Source organism: Lutjanus erythropterus, chromosome 3 (assembly GCF_056507025.1).
Source record: "Lutjanus erythropterus isolate fLutEry1 chromosome 3, fLutEry1.hap2, whole genome shotgun sequence".
In the NCBI taxonomy this organism is placed as follows: Eukaryota; Metazoa; Chordata; class Actinopteri; order Lutjaniformes; family Lutjanidae; genus Lutjanus; species Lutjanus erythropterus.
In genome coordinates, this window is record NC_139319.1 from 6,352,352 (window position 1) to 6,361,301 (window position 8,950).

Consider the following 8,950-nt stretch of genomic DNA (forward strand, 5'->3'; position numbering starts at 1 on the left):
GCATATTCAGGAGGTAAGCTCTGTCGATACGCTCAAATCCAGGCTGAAAACATCTTTTCTGTTCACTCTTATCTCTCCCAATTTCACTGTCTGAAATCCAAATCAAAGGCTGTTCATCCAACTTGACAAGTAGCTACCCCAACCCTGCTATTTATAAGATCTGACAATTTGACACATGTACTGCATGCCATTTCAAATACTAAAGTTACGGCTGCGCCATGTCAGCTGGAGCTGATCGCAGCCATTCTACACAATGCTTGTGATTCCACCAGCAGCACCTTTTCTTTTTGACAGATGCTGCATCAATTAGCACAGAGCAGATCAAACGGACAGGAAGTCAGACACAGTGAAGGTAGGGAGAATCCGGTTAATTTTCAAAATAAAAGACCCTGTGCAGACTCAGAATCATAAAGACAGAAAGAAAAGAAACCATATAGAATGCTTATCCATGGTAGACGCACAAAGAGCAAGGGAAGAGGACCTAATCAAAAAAATCTGAGCAAGTAAACGTAATCAGACAGGCAAAATGCTCCGCTGCTGAAATGCTTCTGAAACGCTGCTGGGGGGGGGGGCTGCAGCCGTGTGAAGAACAGATCAGAACCATGGTGCAGACATGCCGTGCTTGGTGGAATCAACTGGTGATGAGAACACAGAGCTGCTCTCCTCAAACTGAACAAGACATGGTACTCCTGTGGTAACTGGATGCTACTCATCTTAATCTCCATCATCATTAGAACTATTTGTAGTATTTACTTCCTATTGGCTTTGCACATCAGTTTGCCCAGCGGCCCCATTCAACACTGCTGTTGCTGCCCATGAAGCAAATGTTTGCTTCACTAGAGCTTGTTAAGCTCTGAGGCAGTGGGAATGGAGCTAACCGCAAGCACTAGCCTAAGTTAATACTTTGATAAAAAAAAATGTTTATTTTAAAAAGTCCTCTCTCTTCTTATACTCTCTGTGACCTGGGTCATTTTGGTTCATTTATTCCCTTCTCCCGCAGTAATGTCAGCAAAAGTAGCCTGTAATCAGCCTGTAATCAAGCCAAAAAGATGAAGCAAATTATGTCTCTGTTCAATAATCTGTATTCTTCTCTGTCTGTGTCCTCTTTTTGCTGAGAGTTATATCGACCTATGTCCATTGGCAAAACCACCCCTGAAAATTACAGCAGTTATGTTCTTTGATCTGCCAGAGACATAACATCCACACTTATTTTCACTTACATGTATTCATGTGACTCTAAAGCTGGTTATCCAATCCAACATTTGAAATGCTTCAACTCCAAAAGTGAACTGTAGTGTCCGCCAGCAAAAACGCCCTTATTTCATCCCTGCAGAGGGCTTAGCAGGTTTGTTGATCTGAAGGCTACCAATAGCCCAAAGTTAATCCACCAGGTGCTGACTTTTTTGTCTTTCATAACCAATTTTCTCTGTTTGGGGACTAAAACTGCCAATTTCTTGGTATTTCGACACACACTGGATCTTCTCCCCTGACTACTTGCATTTGAAGCCGCTCAACAATGAAGGGCAGTGAGTTATGAGCAAACACAGGCAGTCGAAACATATTTTTGTCCACAGCCAGTAAAGCAGATGACATGTCTGGGGATTGTGCCAGAGATCTGTCCATTGTTGTGTTTTCTATATTGTTTGCCAATAGGGCTCGATAGAAGGGAGATGGACCATTCATAGCAAATTTATATGGTCATTTAATGAGATTTTGTCAACACAAAAGTGAATACAAACTTCGGCTCTTTTTATTGTGCGATGTCACCATGATCAAAAGGCACTGCTGACTATCTGACCGGCAACCTTCAACTGTCTCACTCAGCCCAGAAAACTCTGGCTCCACCAGCGAAGGGAGCAGGCAGATTAACACTCAACAGATGCCTGCCAGGCAAGCGTCCGACATACATTCTCGTGCTGGGTTTAAAAGAGTCTTTGTCTCCCCACTACATGTCTGTTACTTTGCTGTGTTCAGCCTCTGAAGCTTGAAACAAAGTTAGCTGCCAAGCCAAACCGAGGAAGCCATGTTAACAAAAGAATAGTGCAAATAACAACAGCATGAATGAAACTAACACGTTACTTTTGCAATTTAAGTATTCAGACATTTAGTTGTGTTTTCAAAACCACCACCTGCACCTGTCCATGTCAGGGTGGCTATTTTTGCATTTCACACAGAGGACAGCCATAGAGTCTAAGAGTTGGTGGACTCCGAAATCACAGATTATCTCAAGTCAGGTGTGGAGAGGGATGTCTAGAACTAAATTTCTCATGATTAAGAAAATCTTTTTGAGTTAATACATCAACACCATTTGCGTGCCTGTGGAGAGGCTTTTTAGTCTGGGAAGTCTTGTCCTTAGTCCCACAGGAACAGACTGTCAGACATGTATTTAAAAAAAAAAAAATCTCCATCATTATAATCATTACTTTAGAGTACAAAGATTAACTAGAGAAAACATTGGTTGGATGATTTTATGTCATTTGAAAAGCCAGTTTTCTTAGGCTGTACAAGGCTGTGTTTTATTGTGTCTCCTGTAATGTTAATACTGTAAGTGTCTGTCCAGTTCCCTGGCAGATTTATAAGCAGCTAAAATACTGCACAGGTGCGCCTGTCAGGTACACATCTTTGTTAATAAAGAGTAAAGGGGATTTTGCATTCCTGTTATTAGAGTAGAGTTAGTAGGCAGAGTTAATACGTTCAAGCACTTGTTCAGTAGGTCACACCGTAATCTAGTTAGTTTTTAATGGCATCTAGTCTTTATGCACATACGTCAGACTCAAGGCCTGCAGGCCAAATCTGGCCTGGAATGTCATATTATGTGGTCCACAAAAGCTTGTGACTGTACGATGAATGAATGAAGTGATACAGCTTTGCAATGTGTGTGATTGAGACAGAGCTGCTTGTTTGTGTGCGAGATGAATAGATGCGCATTTCCCACGCATAGACTTCACTTGTACAGGTCGTCCGGGTATATTAACAGCTGGTTAAGTGTATGCGGTGACCCAAAGCACTTTCATTCTTATCATCTGTCCGAGAGAACAATAATTGACAAAGTGGACAATATTACAGTCGCTCTTCCTCAACCTGCTCTAAGAGTTACAACTCATCTGCTGCTGTGAAAACAGAACTGCAGGTGAGGAAAGTTTTTCACACGATGAAGAAACTGAACAAATCAAACACACTGTCCAGACAGAGAAGAACAGAGAGTGGCAGGGCAGGACGGTGTGTCTAGGATGGTGTGTACACTTTGAGAGACTGTAGAAGTCCTCTGGCGCACCAGTGATATGTATATAAAAAGTTAACTTACAGTCTTGTGTAGGACCTTCAACTTTAGACAGTATTCAGAAACGCAGTATTGAACTGTAACTTCAAGGTTCACTATTCCAGGTGATGAACCTACAGTGTAGTACTCGCACACTCGGGCACATCACGTCTCCCCCTTCTTTATCTCACACACAGCAGCTAACAGAAACGCACAGAGAAGCACAGCGGTGGTGACAGCGTGGTTTATCAAAATCTTATTGGATTTCACCTTGTACTCCGCCACTGCAAACAGAACAAGGAAGGTCAAACGGGCTCCAAGACGCTGTGTGAGCAATCCCACCCCAGAGGCAGAGCGGTCGTTGTGCACTTCGGCCACGTTCCAGCTGTCCGCTCAATGCCTACTTGTCTCTTTTCACATCAGGTCCTCATACATACCGGTGATGGACAACAGGGAATAGAGGGTAGACCACTGAAATATGGCAAGGAGTGTGACATGGTAGAACACGCCCTGATTGATTTTTATTCCAAGCATTCGGCATGCTTGTTCAGGGCAAACTTACAAGGTGAGCAATAGTAGAAGAAGCTAAAAGCAACTGGTAGCAAGGGCAGTGAGGTTTCTGAGTTACGGCATCCAGAAAAAAAAAAAAAACAACATCTCAGTACCACTAGAATAATGACAAAGAAGCTTCATTCTTCTTTTCTTCCAGACTGGTATAACTGTTTTTATGCCCGTTTCATGTTAGAGTTAAAATGAATGTTGAATGTTTGCAAAATGAGTAAGTTTCTGTTCATGGGTTGTAAGAAATCATTACAAATCCTGTGGAGGACTAGAGGTTTCTAACAGTTAAATTGAGTGACGTGAATAGAATCTGGCAGGCAGTGAGACAGGCAGCCTGGTAACTCAAACTCCTGAGTGTATTTTCAGAGGGCTTTTGTTTTTAGGGTAACAGGATTAACTTTACATTTACAAACATTTGACAGTTATAAACAGCTGATCAATTCACAGTGTAGGACTCATCGTTGCTTGTTATTGTCAATTTACAATATTACATACATCCTGCAGAGCGTCTGCAGAGCGTCTGCAGCCTGTTGGAGCTTCCCCTAGTCTGGGGCAAAGGTAAACAACCCATTTCAACAACAGATTGTGTATCAAATAGGTTGAAATCCTATTTAATATGCAGTCTGACACCAACTCGCTATTTGGAGTGCTGTACTCATTTTTGCTCACACAATTGCTACATATTGCTCTTTCAGCAGGAGTTTAGAAGCCAGTTTGAGGTTTGATTTGTTACATAAGTGAACAGAAAGTGGCCTGAAAATTGACTCACTCATTTTGTTTGATTTCATTCTGGAATCTCAACTCTCTTCATGTTTGGGAGGGATTGTTGGGTTTGTTGCAACCACTCTGGCTGAGTGATGTATTTTTCATTTTCACCTTATAGGGAAGCTGCAGTATTAGTTGCTGTAGGAGCAGTTTACCAAATTATTTTCCTTTTAGTCAAAGAAATACAACATTTAATTGATATTTCTGTACACCAACCTGTACGGCTGCATTGATCTCATCCACATTTGTTGCCAGATGAGGTTCAGTTGTTTTTCCAAACAATAAAACAGTCATCAGTTAGCGCAAAACCAGACCTATTTGAATCACTGAGAAAATATCAGAAAAATCTGAGATAAGAGCAGCTATTCAGGCAAAGCAAAACATGCACAAACACACACACTCTCTGGATGGGTCATAAATCATAGTTCCCTTATACATGTAAAATTGCACAGGTGTAAACAATGCTGAAGTGCACACAGGCAGATAGTGGATGTTATGGATGGTGTCTTAACAGGGTACTTAGAGATAGTCATATATCATATTCAGTATCATCATGCAGTTCATGTTCTATATCACACTGACATTCACTGACTCTTGTAGCGCTGTTGATAACTTCTACTGGGGAAAATGAGGTAAACACATCTCTTTTTGAGTAATTCAGGGAAGTGATGAAAGCCAGCCAGTTAACCAAGATACATGCAAGCTTAAATTAATGAGATTAATATCAATTAAGGTTAATATTTAAAGAAAAATACTTTTGGCATTAACTACAATGATTGGAAACGTGACATTGCTCCTGCCTACATTACACAACACCATGATAAAAGTGCTAATCCCAGAAATTTATGGAGATTATTTCATGATCTGAAAAATTGGATATCACTCAACTTTGCTCCCCGGGGCACGCACACGTACAGTATTCCAGTCACGGACAGTGAAGTGCTGATCACACATAAAGAAAGGCCCCCTGAGGAGAAGTCCTCGTCAAAGTAAGGACTAGCTGCAGTTTGTCCTCCGGTAGGTCATCCTTTTCACCCTGCGACACTGTCAGTCTGAGACCTCATCTAGACAAGGCTTTTATCACTGAGGCTACTATCGCTTTGATGCAAACAAGCATCAAGCATTCACTGAATGTAAGGTTTTACAAGGTTTTTCTGTGTCTTTAAAGTGATGGTTCTGATTATTTGAACTGGGGTTGCAAGTTGAAGTTAAGCAATGAACTGCTGCGGCCAGCAAATGCATTCTAGACACCTAAAAAAAAAACAAAAAAAAACAACAGTCTAAGTGTACACACTATTTAGGATATTTTTACCACCTTACTTTGCTACCAGACAGCCTTTTCTGATGGGAAACTACCAAATATCGCTCTCTCCAAATGGACCAAACTCCACAGGCGAAATCAGTCATTTTACCCTGCAGAACATGGGAGTTGCTGCAATGATCGGTTAGTTTGTTTAAGTATGTGTAACTTTAGTGTTCAAAAAACAAAACAAAAGGTTAGTTCAGATTCACCGAAGTCACACAATAGTACAAACAAGCTAACAGATCGAGGCAGCAGTAGACCAGGAACCCCTGTGTTCTGCAAGGTAAAATTACTGATTTCGCCAATGGAGTTTGGTAGTTTTGGAGAGTCTTCTATTACAGTCATTTCTCCTCAGAAAAGACCGTCACAGAAGAGTTAAGTGGTGAAAATATTCTAAATATAGCATACACTTAAACCGATGTTGGTGAAAATATGTTTTGTTGCTGACCCAGTCCACAGCTTCTCTAAACCCAGAGCGGGCCGACCGGCTTCTACTGTAGCAAATACACTGACTACTCGTTTAACCCCACAGGAAATAATCTGCACTGCTCCTTTAAGCATGTTGTTGTACTGTGTAGAGGGACTGTTAAACTAAATTTCTCCATTAAAGGAGGAAAATTCAACATCAACCTGTAAAACAGAGAAGGATTTTTTTTCTTACCTGGAAGGGAGCCGCTGACAGATGTTGGCTGTAGTCGGCCTGATGGGCCATTGAACAGCCGCAGCAGGGGGATCTTTGCAGATGAGTCTGTCCCTGCTCCATTTCAACTCGCTTGTGGTTCTGCGTCAGTTGGAGCGACCTTGATGCAGAAGGAAAATGTCCTCAACAAATGGGCCTTTTCATGTCACAACAAAAAAAAGGAAAAAGAAATTTGTATGAGGTCACACTGACATGGATCAAAGACTGTGAATGAGGTTTGTGACAACAATTCATATATGCAAAGATGGACTGAGGACGTCATCTCTGGCTTTGGGAACCTGTGATCAACCTTTGTCGCCGTCTGACATTTTGTGGACCAAACAACTAATCAATTAATTGAGAAAATAACCAACAAATTAATTTATTATTAAAATAACTGCCCTGGAAAAAAGTTACTTCCAAATAGCATGACCTCTCCGGCACTTAACATATTGCCCCGAGGCTATGTATGTATTCCTAACCACACGGAGTACTTTTTTTGCTTGAGACGGAACAGACGAGATTTGCTGAATAACATGATCAGTCACAAAATAAACTTGTACGAATTAAGTTTTGACTGAAAATCAATGACCAACACAAGGTCAATTTAGCCACCACTAAAAAAAAGTTTGTGTACGCATCAGTGCTTTAAAGGTCAGCTAAAATTCTCAAATACTGCACTCAAACCACAGCATAGAGCACCATTCATACTATTCTTGGCACAAAGAAGCAAGACAGATACTTGGTCTAAAGTGTCTGCTGTAATGCCTCAGGTGTTGGAGTATGAAAGCCACCTAAAGCTACATGAAATTACAGGGGAGGGCAGTTTCAGTAGTCATCCTGACCTCTTTTTTCTCTGCCTCTTCTGTCTTATTTTAGCTACAGAAGACAGACGGCAGTGAGAGATGAGAGAAGAGGAAAAGGAATTAGGAAGAAAGAAATGACTGAAATAGATAGTGTATTATATTCGCCCAAAAAATAGCTTTTAGTTATTTTAAGTTGGTAAGTGTGTAAGATTTCCTCTGACCTTAAATTCCCTCATATAATTACAAATTATTCACATCTTACAAGTGCAGCATTTAAGTGAGACATATGTCCAATGAAATGACCCAAAATGGCAGAAATTTAACTTTTCAGCGTCATCCATAAGTGTGATTAATTCAGTTAGTTTCACTTAATATGCTTATTGATTTTCTATGACTTTGAAATGCTTCGGTTACATCCTCCCTCCGCACCCTCAGCCGTTAATATATCGCTCCATTTTCGTCATTCCATCCCTCTTTTCCCATCATCACAGCCGTACATCTCTCTAATCCCCTCATCGATATGCAGAGTGAGAAAGAAATGATAGTTCTTTTAAAGACACGCTGAGATACGCAGATCTAGACAGAGAAAAGGGTTTTGGTTTTAAACCACCACAGTGATGAAAGCCGTCATATATGAAAGCATAACAAACAAAAGCTATTATTTGTGCAACAAAAACAAAAAGGAAACGGCATGCCAACAAACTATTTTTGTGAAAAGAAAATGCTGTGGCCAAATGACAATATCTCAGTGGCTGCAGTTATATAGAAATTAAACAGCCAGGCCACATCCTACATACAGCAGCCACAGACATTAATATGTTCTGGTGTTATGCTATTTCTCTGTACAGCATCTGCCACAAAATGGTAGCTTGGTTATTGATGCCTTTGTGATGGTGGAGGGGGTGGGTAGGTTTGGTATGGAATTGTGTCAATAAGGGGAGAGTAAAGAGCAAACCAGACAACGCCACCTGGGGAGTTTCACCCCAGCGACTACTTTAAAGTATCCTTAATATTGTTTTTGAGGTAGCTGGTAAGGCACACAGGTTCAATACTGAATAAAAGGATGAGACACGTTAAAAGCTGAAGTGTTATTTACAATAAGCAAAATAATCAAAGCAAAAAGCAGGGGCTGGAGCTGCTGAGAAGTAAGATGATTAATAACCAAAAATGGAAGTGGTAGTAGTAGTTACAATTGATACTAAAAGGCTTTGATAGAACTTCTAAAACTGAATAACACAGAAGTTAAAACTCAGCCCAACATAAGCAACACTAAAGAAACTAAGAAACTGAGCAGAGGCCAGTTGCTGAGAGGCAGACTACACAGATTAGCTACCACTAATCACCACAAGTGGGCACAGCAAACAACACAGCAATCCTCAAACAAAAATGGTGCAGTCTATGGTGTTCCAGTGTGACTACTCACATGCAAAAGTGCAGGGACTTCACCTTGGGTGCCTAGCCTCTCACCAATATAGCTCTCCGCTCCTGAAATAAAGAAACTCACAAAATAAACACAAACAAGAATGTATCCTACTCACTCACCACCTCATGTGTTGGGCTCTGATGGGTGCAGGTGG